At 40.0% G+C, this 14,367-nt stretch overlaps 1 protein-coding gene across 22 annotated transcripts in view; it reads left to right on the forward strand.

Moving 5' to 3' along the window:
- Positions 1–14,367, forward strand: part of NFASC (neurofascin) — a 197,746-nt gene that overhangs the window by 75,964 nt on the left and 107,415 nt on the right. The window lies entirely within an intron of this gene.

The raw sequence follows: 14,367 nt of genomic DNA on the forward strand, positions 1-14,367 counted from the left end.
CAGGACTGGAATGCTTCACAGGTGAATTTTATCAAACATTTAGAAGAGAGTTAACACCTCTCCTGATGAAGCTGTTCCAAAAAATTGCAGAGGAGGAAAAACTTCCAAACTCATTTTATGAGGCAGCCATTACCCTGATACCAAAACCAGACAAAGATACCACAAAAAGAATATTATAAGCCAATATCACTGATGAACATAGATGCATAAATCCTCAACAAAATACTACCAGTCCGAATCCAACAACACAAAAAAAGATCAAGTGGGATTCATCCCAGGGATGCAAGGATTTTTCACCATCCACAAATCAATCAATGTGATACAGCACATCAACAAATTGAAGAATAAAAACCATATGATCATCTCAGTAGATGAAGAGAAAGCTTTTGACAAAATTCAGCACCTGTTCGTGATAAAAACTCTCCAGAAAGTGGGCATAGAGGGAACATACCTCGACATAATAAAGGCCATATATGACAAACCTACAACTAGCATCATACTTGATGGTGAAAAGCTAAAGGCCTTTAAGATCAGGAACAAGACAAGGATGTCCACTCTCACCACTTTTATTCAACATAGTTTTGGAAGTCCTAGCTACAGCAATCAGAGAAGAAAAAGAAGTAAAGGAAATCCAAGTTGGCAAAGAAGTTAGACTGTCACTGTTTACAGATGACATGATATTATACATAGAAGACATAAAGACACTACCAGAAAACCACTAGAACTCATCAATGAACTTGGTAAAGTTGCAGGTTACAAAATTAATACACAGAAATCTGTTGCGTTTCTATTCACTAACAACGAAAGATCAGAAAGAGAAATTCAAGAAATACTTCCATTTACCATCACATCAAAAAGGATAAAATACTTAGAAATAAACCTACTCAAGGAGAGGAAGACCTGTACTCTGAAAACTATGATGTTAATGAAAGAAATCAAAGACATAAACAGATGGAAAGATATACCATGTTCATTGGTTGGAAGAATCAATATTGTCAAAATGACTATACTACCCAAGGCAACCTACAGATTCAATGTAATCTCTGTGGAAGTTAACAATGGCATTTTTCACAGAACTAGAACAAAAAAATCTCAAAACTTGTATGGAGAAACAAGAGACCCTGAATAGCCAAAGCAGTCTTGAGAAAGAAAGATGGATTTGGAGGTATCAGGCTCCCTGACTTCAGTGTATACTACAAAGCTACAGTCATCAAAACAGTATGATATTGGCACAAAAACAGAAACATAGAGCAATGGAACAGAATAGAAAACCCAGATTTAAGCCCATGTACCTATGGACACTTAATCTATGACAAAGGGGGCAGGTCTTCACAATGTTGGAAAGACAGTCTCCTCAAATGGTGCTGGGAAAAGTGGACAGCTACATATAAAAAAATGAAATTAAGTCATCCTTTAACTCCATACACAAAAATAAGCTCAAAATGGATTCAAGACCTAAGTGTGAGACCAGACACTATGAAGCTTCTAGAGGGAAACATAGACAGAACACTCTCTGACATAAATCACAGCAATATCTTTTTCAACTTATCTCCTAGAACAATGGAAATAAAAACAAAAATAAACAAATGGGACCTACTTAAACACAAAAGCTTTTGGACAGCAAAAGAAACAAAAAACAAAAAGAGAACCCACAGATAGGGAGAAAATATTTGCAAATGATGTGACCAATAAGGGATTAGTCTTCAAAATTTATAGCTAAAGACTCTTAACAGCATCAAAACAAACAATCCACTCAAAATTGGGCAAAAGACCTAGATAGACATTTCTTCAAAGATGTTCAGCATCTCTAATTATTAGAGAAATGCAAATCAGAACTACAATGAGGTATCACATCACACCAACCAGAATAGCTATCATCAAAAAAATCCACAGACAATAATTGCTGGAGAGGATGTGGAGAGAAGGAAAACCTTCCCATACACTGTTGATGGGAATGTAACTTGGTCCAGTCACTACAGAGAACAGTATGTAGGTTCCTTAAAAAAACTAAAAATAGAACTGCCATATGACCCTGAAATCCCACTCCCAGGCATGTATCTGGAGAAAAACATAATCCAAAAGGAAATATGCACCCCAATGTTCATTGTATCAGTGTTTACAATAGCAAAGACATGGAAGCAAACGAAATGTGCATCTACAAAGGAATGAATAAAGATGTGGTATGTGTACACACACACACACACACACACACAATATGGAATATTATTCAGCCATCAGAAAAATGAAATAATGCCATTTGCAGCAACATGGATAGACCTAGAGAGTGTCATATTGAGTAAATCAGGCAGAGAAGGAGAAATGTCATATGATATCCCTTATATGTGGAATCTAAAAAGAAATTATACAAATGTACTTACTTACAAAATAGACTCACAGATTTCAAAAACGAAGTTATGAGAGGGGAAGGGGTAGGTAGGGAGTTTGGGAAGGACTATACACAATGTATGCATTGCTATGTTTATTTTTTATTTTTATTTTTTTGCATCGCTGTGTTTAAAATGGATTAACAAGGACCTACTGTACAGCACATGGAACTCTGCTCAGTGTCATGTGGCAGCCTGGATGGGAGGGGAGTTTAGGGGAGAATCTTGGTCCGTTGCTAAGTCGTGTCCAACTCTTTGCTGCATGTACTGCTCCATGGACTGCTGCACACCAGGCTTCCCTGTCCTTCACTATGCCCTGGAGTTTGCTCAGATTCATGTGCATTGAGTCTATGATGCTATCTCACCATCCCCAGCTAACCACTGGGGGAGAATGGATTCATATATATGTATGGTTGAGTCCCTTCACTGTTCACGGGAAACTATCACAACATTGTTTGTTAATCAGCCATACCCCAAAATAAAAAGTTAAAAAAATGAAATGTAAAGGAAAAAAGAGAGGTAGAACTCCAGTTTAAAAAAATGTGTAAGGGAAAAAAAGAGATGAAACTTACAAGTTAAAAGAGACGTAATAATTATCAACTAGTTTGCAGATCTTATTTGAGCTCTGATTCAAACAAACAGTGAATAAAACCAACATTTGCGAACCCATTGGAAATTTAAACAATGAGTGAATATTTGATAACAATAAAAGTTTTATTTTACTTTGTTTTATTTATTTTATATTTCTATTTTAAATAGTGCTGCAATGAACATTGGCATACATGTGTCTTTTTGAGTTGTGATTTTCTCAGGGCATGCTGGCAGGAAGCTACTACGTCGCACAGGGATCTCAGCTCTGTGCTCTGTGATGACCAAGAGAGGTGGAGTGGGAAGGTGGGAGGGAGGTGTAAGAGGGATGGAATCTATGTATACACATGGCTGAGTCATGGTGTTGTACAGTAGAAACTAACATAGCCTTGTAAGGCAGTTATATTGCAATAAAAATTTTTAGGTTATTGATAATTTTGGAGGTGTGATGTTATCGAGGTTATGTTTTGTGAAAGGGTTGTCTTTTAGAGATAGATGCCAAAATATCTATAGATGAAATTATCCAGTGACAGGGGATTGCTTCAAAATAATCCAGTGGAGGAGAGTGCAGAAGCGTGCGTGCATGTGTGTTTGTGTGTGTGTGTGTGTGTGTGTGTGTGTGAGAGAGAGAGAGATAATGTGCAATTGGCCTTGGGTCAGTAATTGTCAATGTTGGCAGATGTGCTTACGGAGATTCATTATGTTTTTTCCTACTTCATAATGAAATTAAAACAAGGGAAAAAAGAATGGGGAAGGGGAGGTCGGGGGTTAAGAAGAAAGAAGAAGGTATGAATTGCCATCTGGGAGAGCAGATGAGCAGGAGATGCGTTTGATTGGCGTGTGCCATTAAGGGCCCACTTGAGATTCAAGAGCATGAATTAAAATGAGACCAGACTGCGTGGATGTATATATTTCCCTTGCCATACCCAGCTGCACATGTAGGGGTGCAGCACAGGTGGGGCATTGTGGGCTTAGGATGAATTAGTATCATCCTCCCATCATGCTGATAAAGTCGTGGAGGATCAGAGTCCTGTTTTTGCTTCAGTGACTTCACAGATAATTTGACTAACTGATTTCCCAGCCCACTCACATGTTTTGACTAAACTCAATACTCTACTGCAAGTACTTTAAAATGGTTTATTTGCAGGTGTTAAATTGAGGAGGGAATATGGGAATTTATTATTTACTGACTGTGGAGTGTCAGTTTAGGAAGATGAAGTTCTTAGGAGGAGTGGTGATGATGGCTGCACAACAGTGTGAATGTACTTAATGCTGCTGAACTGTACACTTAAAATGATCAGAATGGTAAATTTTATGTTGTGTATATTTTGTGGTTGTTCATTCACCCAGTCATGTCCAGCTCTTTTCGATCCCGTGGACTGCAGCACACCAGGCCTCCCTGTTCCTCTCCATCTCCTTTGCCCAAGTTCATGTCCATTGCATGATCATGCCATCCAGCCATCTCATCCTCTGATGCCCTCTTCTCCTTCTGCCCTCAATCTTTTAAAGCATCAGGGACTTTTCCAGTGAGTCGGCTGTTTGTATCAGATGACCAAAATATTGGAGCTTCAGTTTCAGCATCAGTCCTTTCAATGAGTATTCAGGGTTGATTTCCCTTAAGATTGACTGGTTTGACCTTGCTGTCCAAGGGATGTTCCAGAGTCTTCTCCAGCACCACAGTACGAAGGTATTGATTCTTTGGCACTCTGCCTTCTTTACAAACCAGTTCTCACAACCGTTCATGACCACTGGGAAGACCATAGCCTTGATTATGCAGACCTTTGTCGGAAGAGTAATGTCTCTGCTTTTCAACACACTCTCTAGGTTTGTCATAGCTTTCCTGCCAAGAAGCAGCTGTCTTCTGTCATGGCTGCAGTCACCATCTGCAGTGATTTTAGAGCCCAAGAAGAGGAAATCTGTCACTACTTCCACCTTTTCCCTTCTATTTGCCATGAAGTAATGGGCCCGGACGCCATGATCTTGGTTTTTTTAATACTTAGTTTTAAGCCGACTCTTACTCTCCTGCTTCACCCTCACCAAGAAGCTTTTTAGTTCCTCTTCGCTTTCTGCCATTAGAGTCATATCATCCACATATCTGAGGTTGTTGATGTTTCTCCCACCTATCTTTATCCCAGCTTATAACTCACCCAACCTGGCATTTCTCATGATGTGCTCAGCATATAGGTTAAACAAACAGGGTTAGAGTAGACAGCCCTGTCATACTGCTTTCTCAATCTTGAACCAGTCAGTTGTTCCATACAAGGTTCTAACTGTTGCTTCTTGACCCTCATACGGGTTTCTCAGGAGACAGGTAAGATGGTCTGGTATTCCCACCTCTCTAAGAGCTTTCTGCAGTTTGTTATGATCCATACATAGAGAAGGAAATGGCAACCCACTCCAGTGTCCTTGTCTGGAGAATCCCATGGATAGAGGAGCCTGGTGGGCTACAGTCCATGGGGTCACAAAGAGTCGGGCATGGCTGAGTGACTAACACTTACACACACAGCGTAACCGATGAAACAGAGGTAGATGTTTTTCTGCAATTCCCTTGCTTTCTCTATGATCCAGCGAATGTTGGCAATTTGATCTGGTTCCTCTTCCTTTTCTAAACCCAGCTTGGACATCTGGAATGTCTTGGTTCGCATAATGCTGCAGCCTAGCATGCAAGATTTTAAGCATGACCTTACTGGCATGGGAGATGAGTGCAGTTGTCCAATGGTTAGCACATTCTTTAGTACTACCCTTCTTGGGAATTGGGATGAGGATTGACCTTTTCCAGTTTTGTGGCCACTGCTGGGTCTTCCAGATTTACTAATACATTGAATGCAACACCTTGATGGTATCACCCTTTTGGGTTTTGAATCTATATTTTACCAGTGGGTTTTTTGTTTTTGTTTTTCTTTAATATTTACTTGGTTGCATCTACTAGGAAAAAAAGTGGAAATAGAAGTGATTGCAATTGCCTTGTGTCCCATGCTCCTCCTCTTTGGTCCTAATTAGGGGGTAATCTTTGGAGAAGGAAATGGCAACCCACTCCAGTATTCTTGCCTGGGGAATCCCATGGACAGAGGAGCCTGGTGGGCTACAGTCCATGGGGTTGCAAGAGTGGGATATGACTTAGTGACTAAACCACCACCACCAGGGCGTAATCTTGGTTTGTGAGTCGTCTCCCCACGTGTGTGTGGCTGGGATGGGTGTGATATTATTGCCTCTTGTAAACAATGTCAGATCCTCATTTTCACTTGTTAGCTTGTTCTGTGGAGGATGTTGCTGGGGTCTAGTTGGGAGTCAGAGCATTTGCTAAAGATGCAGGGCGTCTCCCCATCCCTAATGATGGCCCAGGTCTTGTGGAGTGCTGCCTTCACCCACTTCTGTCAGTTTGTGAAATCTCCCAGACTCTTCGTCTGAAGTGAGAGCCTGTCTTTCCCTGGAGCCTTTCTTCCTAAGTCCCAGCCACAGGAATAGGGCTTGCTGTGACATCACGTCTGTTTTATCTTACTTAAGATTTTTCTGTAAATCAAAACATTTCTCTGGCCAGCTCATGTTACCTTTATAAATTTGTCTCTCACTCATGGTGTATTTTAAAACCAAGACATATGGAATATATAAACTAAGTATAGTTATACCCTTTTTCCCCATAGGGAAACAATTTTCTGATATAATCACAGTAACAATTTTCTGATATAATTGCAAAGAGAAAGCAAGGTGAAAAGACAACCCTCAGAATGTGAGAAAATAATAGCAAATGAAACAACTGACAAAGGACTAATTTCCAAAACATACAAGCAGCTCGTACAACTCATGGATAAGGCACTGGCACCCCACTCCAGTCGTCTTGCCTGGAAAATCCCATGGAGGGAGGAGCCTGGTAGGCTGCAGTCCATGGGGTCGCTAAGTCAGACACAACTAAGCAACTTCACTTTCACTTTTTGCTTTCATGCATTGGAGAAGGAAATGGCAACCCACTCCAGTGTTCTTGCCTGGAGAATCCCAGGGACAGGGGAGCCTGGTGGGCTGCCATCTCTGGGGTCACACAGAGTCGGACACGACTGAAGCGACTTAGCAGCAGCAGCAGCATACAACTCAATACCAGAAAAACAAACAGCCCAATAAAAAAGTGGGGAAAAGACCTAAACACATTTCTCCAAAGAAGACATACGGATGGCTAACAAACACATGAAAAGATGCTCAACATCGCTCATTATTAGGGAAATGCAAATCAAAAATACAATATCACCTCACACCAGTCAGAATGGCCATCATCAAAAAATCTACAAATAATAAAGGCTGGAGAGGGTGTGGAGAAAAGGGAATGCTCTTGCATTGTTGGTGGGAATGTAAATTGATACAGCCACTATGGAAGACAGTATAGAGATTCCTTAAAAAACTAGAAATAAAACTGCATATGACCCAGCAATCCCACTCCTAGGCATATAACCTGAGGAGACCAAAATTGAAAGAGACACATGTATCCCATGTTCCATTGCAGCACTGTTTACAATAGCTAGAACATGGAAGCGACCTGGAAGTCCATTGACAGATGAATGGATAAAGAAGTTATGTACACAATGGAATATTACTCAGCCATAAAAAGGAACGTGTTTGAGTCAGTTCTAATGAGGTAGATGAACCTAGAGCCTATTATACAGAGTGAAGTGACTCAGAAAGAGAAAGATAAATACCATATTCTAATGCATATATATATGGAATCTAGAAAAATGGTACTGAAGAATTTATTTACAGGGCAACAGTGGAGAAACTGACATAGAAAATAGACTTATGACCATGGGGAGAGGGGAGGAGGGGGTGAGAGGTGTGGAGAGAGTATCATGGAAACTTACGTTACCATATGTGAAACAGATAGCCAAGGGGAATTTGCTGTGTGGTTCAGGAAGCCGGAACAGGGGCTCAGTACAACCTAGAGGGGTGGGAGGGGGCGGGAGACGGGAGGAGGTTCAGAGGGAGGGGATAGATGTGACCTGCGGCTGATTCGTGTTGAGGTTTGACAGAGAACAGCAAAATTCCGTAAAGCAGTAAAATTCAATAAAAAATAAATACATTTTAAAAAATTACAAAGAGAAGTTTTAAATGAAATTGAGGGCCGTCACAAAGCAGCAGTGGGAATGTCGCCCTGTAGCTGTGAACCAGGCTTCTGAGTGGCATGAAGGGAGTGTGGGTCCTGAAGACACCCACCAACCTGGGTTTGAGTGCTGACTCTCCCTCTCACCAGCTGAGAAACCTTAGGCAAGTTTTTTTAAACATCGTTAGGCTTCAGATTTCTCATATGTAAAATTTGAATAACAATTCCTTCCTTATAGGAATATTGTAAGAATGGGATGGTTGTAAGAATGGATGTCTGTTCTTAATTTGCCCTCATTGCTACTGTCTGTTTTAAAAAACATAGCTGAGGAAGGATTAGAATGTGGATATCTGTGTGACTTTAGAGAAATCACTGAACTTCTCTGATCATCATTCACATTTCTCATCTATTTCTGCATCACTTTTCTCATCATCTTGAATGATGGAATTCAGTTAGTGGTTTCTGAGATCCGTTTCATTTCAGATAATCTAGGATTCCTTTGACCCATTGGAAGTTTTTAGGGAAGGACTTCAGGAACACAGCATTGGATTAATCATGATGCTTGGTTCATGACTCATTCTCATCATTGGTCCAAGCATGCCCTGCTGTTTTTCTTTCTTTTATTCCTTCTCTCCCTCCCTCCTTATCTCTCCCTTCTTCCCCGCTTCCTTCCTACTTTTTTTTTCCTTCCTAATCATCCATTTCGGAGAAGGCAATGGCTCCCCACTCCAGTACTCTTGCCTGGAAAATCCCATGGATGGAGGAGCCTGGTAGGCTGCAGTCCATGGGGTCACCGAGAATTGGACACGACTGGGTGACTTCACTTTCACTTTTTACTTTCATGCATTGGAGAATGACATGACAACCCACTCCAGTATTCTTGCCTGGAGAATCCCAGGGACGGGGGAGCCTGGTGGGCTGCCATCTATGGGGTCGCACAGAGTCGGACACGACTGAAGCAGCTTAGCAGCAGCAGCAGCAACAATCATCCGTTTACTTATTTATTTATAGCAATATTGTAACTACTTGCAAATCTACCACATATAACAAAATATAAGACTTTGAGAACTAGCACATATCTAATCTTATGGTCCCATCACAACTAAGCTGTTCTTTCCACCTCTCTCACTACCAGAAGTAATCATTATCTTTCCTTTTCAATTGTAGTAAAATATGCATGACATAAAATTTACCATTTAAACCATTTTTAAAGTGTGCGGCTCTATAGTGTTTAGTACATTTGCATAGTTGTGCAATTCATCTTCAGAACTGTTTTCATCTTGCAAGACTTAAACTCTGTACCCATTAAAGAACAGCTCCTTATTCCTCCTCCCCTTGGCAGCCATCATTCTACTTTCTGTCTCTATGAAATATGACTATTCTAGGTATCACATATAAGTGGAATCATACAGTATTTGTCCTTTTGTGACTGACATTTTAATTTGCATAGTACCCTTAAAGTTTATCCATGTTGTAGCACATGATAGAATTTCCTTGTTTTTTAAGACTGAAGAATATTCCATTGTATGTTTTTACCACATTTTGTTGATCCTTTCATCTGTTGATGAATACTTGAGTTACTTACACCTTTTGGCTATCTTGAATAATGCTACTATGAACATGGGTATGCAGATATTTCTTTGAAATCTTGCTTTCAATTCTTTTTTTTTTTTAATTTAAAAAATTTAAATAATTTTTTGGCTGCACTACACAGCACACGGGATCTTAGTTCCCCAACCAGGGATCAAAACCACACCTTGTGTAGTGGAAGCATGGAGTTTTAACCACTAGACCGCCAGGGAAGTCCCTCCATTCTTTTTTATACGTACCCAGAATGGAATTGCTGGATCATGTAGTAACTCTATTTTTAATTTTTTGAGGAACCATCAGGCTGCTTTCCATAAAGGCTGCACTATACTCCCCCCAGCAATGTAGGAGGTTCCAGTTTCTCCACATCCTTGGCAACACTTGTTGATTTCTGTTTGTTTGTTTTGGATAGTGGCCATCCTAATGGGTATGTGATGATTTCCCATTGTGGTTTTGATTTGCATTTCCCTATTGCACATCTTTTTATATGCGTCTTGGTCATTTATGTATCTTCTTTGGAGAAATGTCAATTCAAGTCCTTTGCCCATGTTTTAATTGTGTGTATTTTGTTGTTGTTGAGTTGTAGTAATCGTTATTTTGAATCCTGTTTTCTTTTATTTCCTCTTTATTATATCGCTTTATTGCATAGCACTCTAATTCACTTATTTTGTCTGCTTTGTGTATTTCACTCTTTGACTCTAACACAGTTTAATTATCCATTTCTTTGCTGATGAACTTTTGGGCCATTTCTAGGTTTCTCCTATAGTGAACAATGCTGCCAGAGACATAGTTTTACATATACAACAGTTTCTTATGGGTCTATATCTAGAAGTAAATTTGCTAAATCATTGTTTGTGAATGCAACTTTAGGGAATGATGTTAAACTTTTTCTAAAGTGATTATACCCTTAGCAGTGTATAAGAAACTCTCTATTTTCAACCTCTTTGAGCAGTTGATATCATCCGATTTAGTAATTTTTGCCAATTGAATGAGTTTGTAAATTGGTCCTGATGTGCATTTCCCAATTACCAGTACTATGTTTATTAACCATATGCATTCTTGTCTCCTTACTGTATTTCTGTTGGATTAGTTATCCTTTTATCTACTTATAGAACTTCTTTATATATTCTTGATAGTAATCCTTTGTCAGATCTGTATATCTAGTATCTTCCCCCAGGTTTTAATCTGCCTTTCTTATACCTTAAAAGATTTTTTTTTTTCCAAGTTCAGTCAATGGAGATATACCTTAGAATAAAATCCACTTCTGTTAGGTGTTTAGTCCTTTAAATTTTGCAAATACATACAGTTATGTAACCACCACCATAATCAAAATACAGAGCATTTCCATCATTCCATAGAAGTTCTCATATACCCCCTTTTGGTTAATTTTCTCCCCACAGTCCCAGCTTCTGGTAACCACTGATCTGTATTATGTCCGTGGAGTATGCATTTCCTAAAAATGTCATATAAATGAAATCATGTGAGACTGGCTTCTTTTACTTAACAATGCATTGGAGATGCCTCTAATTTGTTGCTTATATCAATAGATCTCTTTTTTATTGATAAGTAGTTTTCCATTGTATTACATACACAGTTTATTTATCCACTCACCTATTGACAGATATTTGGCTTATTTCTAGTTTTTGGCAATTATGAATAAACTTGCTATGAATATTCATGTGTAGGTTTTTCTGTTCAGTTCAGTTCAGTTCAGTCACTCATTTGGTGCCTACTGTTTGCAACCCCATGAACCACAGCACGCCAGGCCTCCCTGTCCAACACCAACTCCTGGAGTCTACCCAAAACCCATGTCCATCGAGTCAGTGATGCCATCCAGCCATCTCATCCTCTGTCATCCCCTACTCCTCCTGCCCCCAATCCTTCCCAGCATTAGGGTCTTTTCCAAGGAGTCAACCTATCATATCAGGTGGCCAAAGTACTGGAGTTTCAGCTTCAACATCAGTCCTTCCAATGAACACCTAGGACTGATCTCCTTTAGGATGGACTGGTTGGATCTCCTTGCAGTCCAAGGGACTCTCAAGAGTCTTCTCCAACACCACAGTTCAAAAGCATCAATTCTTCAGTGCTCAGCTTTCTTCACCGTCCAACTCTCACATCCATACATGACCACTGGAAAAACCATAGACTTGATTAGACGGACCTTTGGAGGCAAAGTAATGTCTCTGCTTTTAAATATGCTATCCAGGTTGGTCATAACTTTCCTTCTACGGAGTAAGTGTCTTTTAATTTCATGGCTGCAATCACCATCTACAGTGATTTTGGAGCCCAAAAAAATAAAAGTCTGACAATGTTTCCACTGTTTCCCCATCTATTTCCCATGAGGTGATAGCATTGGATGCCATGATCTTAGTTTTCTGAATGTTGAGCTTTAAGCCAACTTTTTCATTCTCCCTCACTTTCATCAAGAGGCTTTAGTTCCTCTTCACTTTCTGCCATAAGGGTGGTGTCGTCTGCATATCTGAGGTTATTGATATTTCTCCCGGCAATCTTGATTCCAGCTTGTGCTTCCTCCAGCCCAGCGTTTCTCATGATGTACTCTGCATATAAGTTAAATAAGCAGGGTGACAATATACAACCTTGACGTACTCCTTTTCCTATTTGGAACCAGTCTGTTGTTCCATGTCCAGTTCTAACTGTTGCTTCTTGACCTACATACAGGTTTCTCAAGAGACAGGTCAGATGATCTGGTATTCCCATCTCTTTCAGAATTTTCCACAGTTTATTGTGACCCATACAGTCAAAGACTTTGGCATAGTCAATAAAGCAGAAATAGATGTTTTTCTGGAACTCTCTTGCTTTTTCGATGATGCAGTGGATGTTGGCAATTTGATCTCTGGTTCCTCTGCTTTTTCTAAAACCAGCTTGAACATCTGGAAGTTCACGTTTTATGTATTGCCTGGCTTGGAGAATTTTGAGCATTACTTTACTAGCGTGTGAAATGAGTGCAATTGTGTGGTAGTTTGAGCATTCTTTTGCATTGCCTTTCTTTGGGATTGGAATGAAAACTGACCTTTTCCAGTCCTGTGGCCACTGCTGAGTTTTCCAAATTTCCTGGCATACTGAGCGCAGCACTTTCACAGCATCATCTTTCAGGATTTGAAATATCTCAACTGGAATTCCATCACCTCCACTAGCTTTGTTCGCATGATGCTTCCTAAGGCCCACTTGACTTCACATTCCAGGACGTCTGGCTCTAGGTGAGTGATCACACCATCGTGATTATCTGGGTCTTGAAGATCTTTTTTGTACCGTTCTTCTGTGTATTCTTGCCACCTCTTCTTAATATCTTCTGCTTCTGTCAGGTTCATACCATTTCTGTCCTTTATCGAGCCCATCTTTGCATGAAAGGTTCCCTTTGTATCTCTAATTTTCTTGAAGAGATCTCTAGTCTTTCCCATTCTATTGTTTTCCTCTATTTCTTTGCATTGATCACTGAGGAAGGCTTTCTTATCTCTCCTTGCTATTCTTTGGAACTCTGCATTCAAATGGAATATCTTTCCTTTTCTCCTTTGCTTTTTGCTTCTCTTCATTTCTCAGCTATTAGTAAGGCCTCCTCAGACAGCCATTTTGCTTTTTTGCATTTCTTTTTCTTGGGGATGGTCTTTATCCGTCTCCTGTACAATGTCACGAACCTCCATCCATAGTTCATCAGGCAATCTGTCTATCAGATCTAGTCCCTTAAATCTATTTCTCACTTCCACTGTATAATCATAAGGGATTTGATTTAGGTCATACCTGAATGGTCTAGTGGTTTTCCCTACTTTCCTCAATTTAAGTCTGAATTTGGCAATAAGGAGTTCATGATCTGAGCCACAGTCAGCTCCTGGTCTTGTTTTTGCTGACTGTATAGAGCTTCTCCATATTTGGCTGCAAAGAATATAATCAGTCTGATTTCAGTGTTGACTATCTGGGGATGTCCATGTGTAGAGTCTTCTCTTGTGTTGTTGGAAAAGGGTGTTTGCTATGACCAGTGCGTTCTCTTGGCAAAACTCTATTAGCTTTTGCCCTGCTTCATTCCATACTTCAAGGCCAAATTTGCCTGTTACTCCAGGTGTTTCTTGACTTCCTACTTTTGCATTCCAGTCCCCTATAATGAAAAGGACATCTTTTTTGGGTGTTAGTTCTAAAAGGTCTTGTAGGTCTTCACAGAACCCTTCAACTTCAGCTTCTTCAGCGTTACTGGTTGGGGCATAGGCTTTGATTACCGTGATATTGAATGGTTTGCCTTGGAAACAAACAGAGATCATTCTGTCGTTTTTGAGATTGCATCCAAGTACTGCATTTCGGACTCTTGTTGACCATGATGGCTACTCCATTTCTTCTAAGGGATTCCTGCCCACAGTAGTAGATATAATGGTCATCTGAGTTAAATTCACCCATTCCAGTCCATCTTAGTTCATTGATTCTTAGAATGTCGACATTCACTCTTGCCATCTCCTGTTGACCGCTTCCAATTTGCCTTGATTCATGGACCTAACATTCCAGGTTCCTATGCAGTATTGCTCTTTATAGCATTGGACCTTGCTTCTATCACCAGTCACATCCACAACTGGGTATTGTTTTTGCTTTGGCTCCATCCCGTCGTTCTTTCTGGAGTTATTTCTATACTGATCTCCAGTAACATATTGGGCACCTACCGACCTGGGGAGTTCATCTTTCAGTATCCTATCTTTTTGCCTTTTCATACTGTTCATGGGGTTCTCAAGG

This window comes from Cervus elaphus, chromosome 14 (genome assembly GCF_910594005.1).
Source record: "Cervus elaphus chromosome 14, mCerEla1.1, whole genome shotgun sequence".
NCBI classification, from domain to species: Eukaryota; Metazoa; Chordata; class Mammalia; order Artiodactyla; family Cervidae; genus Cervus; species Cervus elaphus.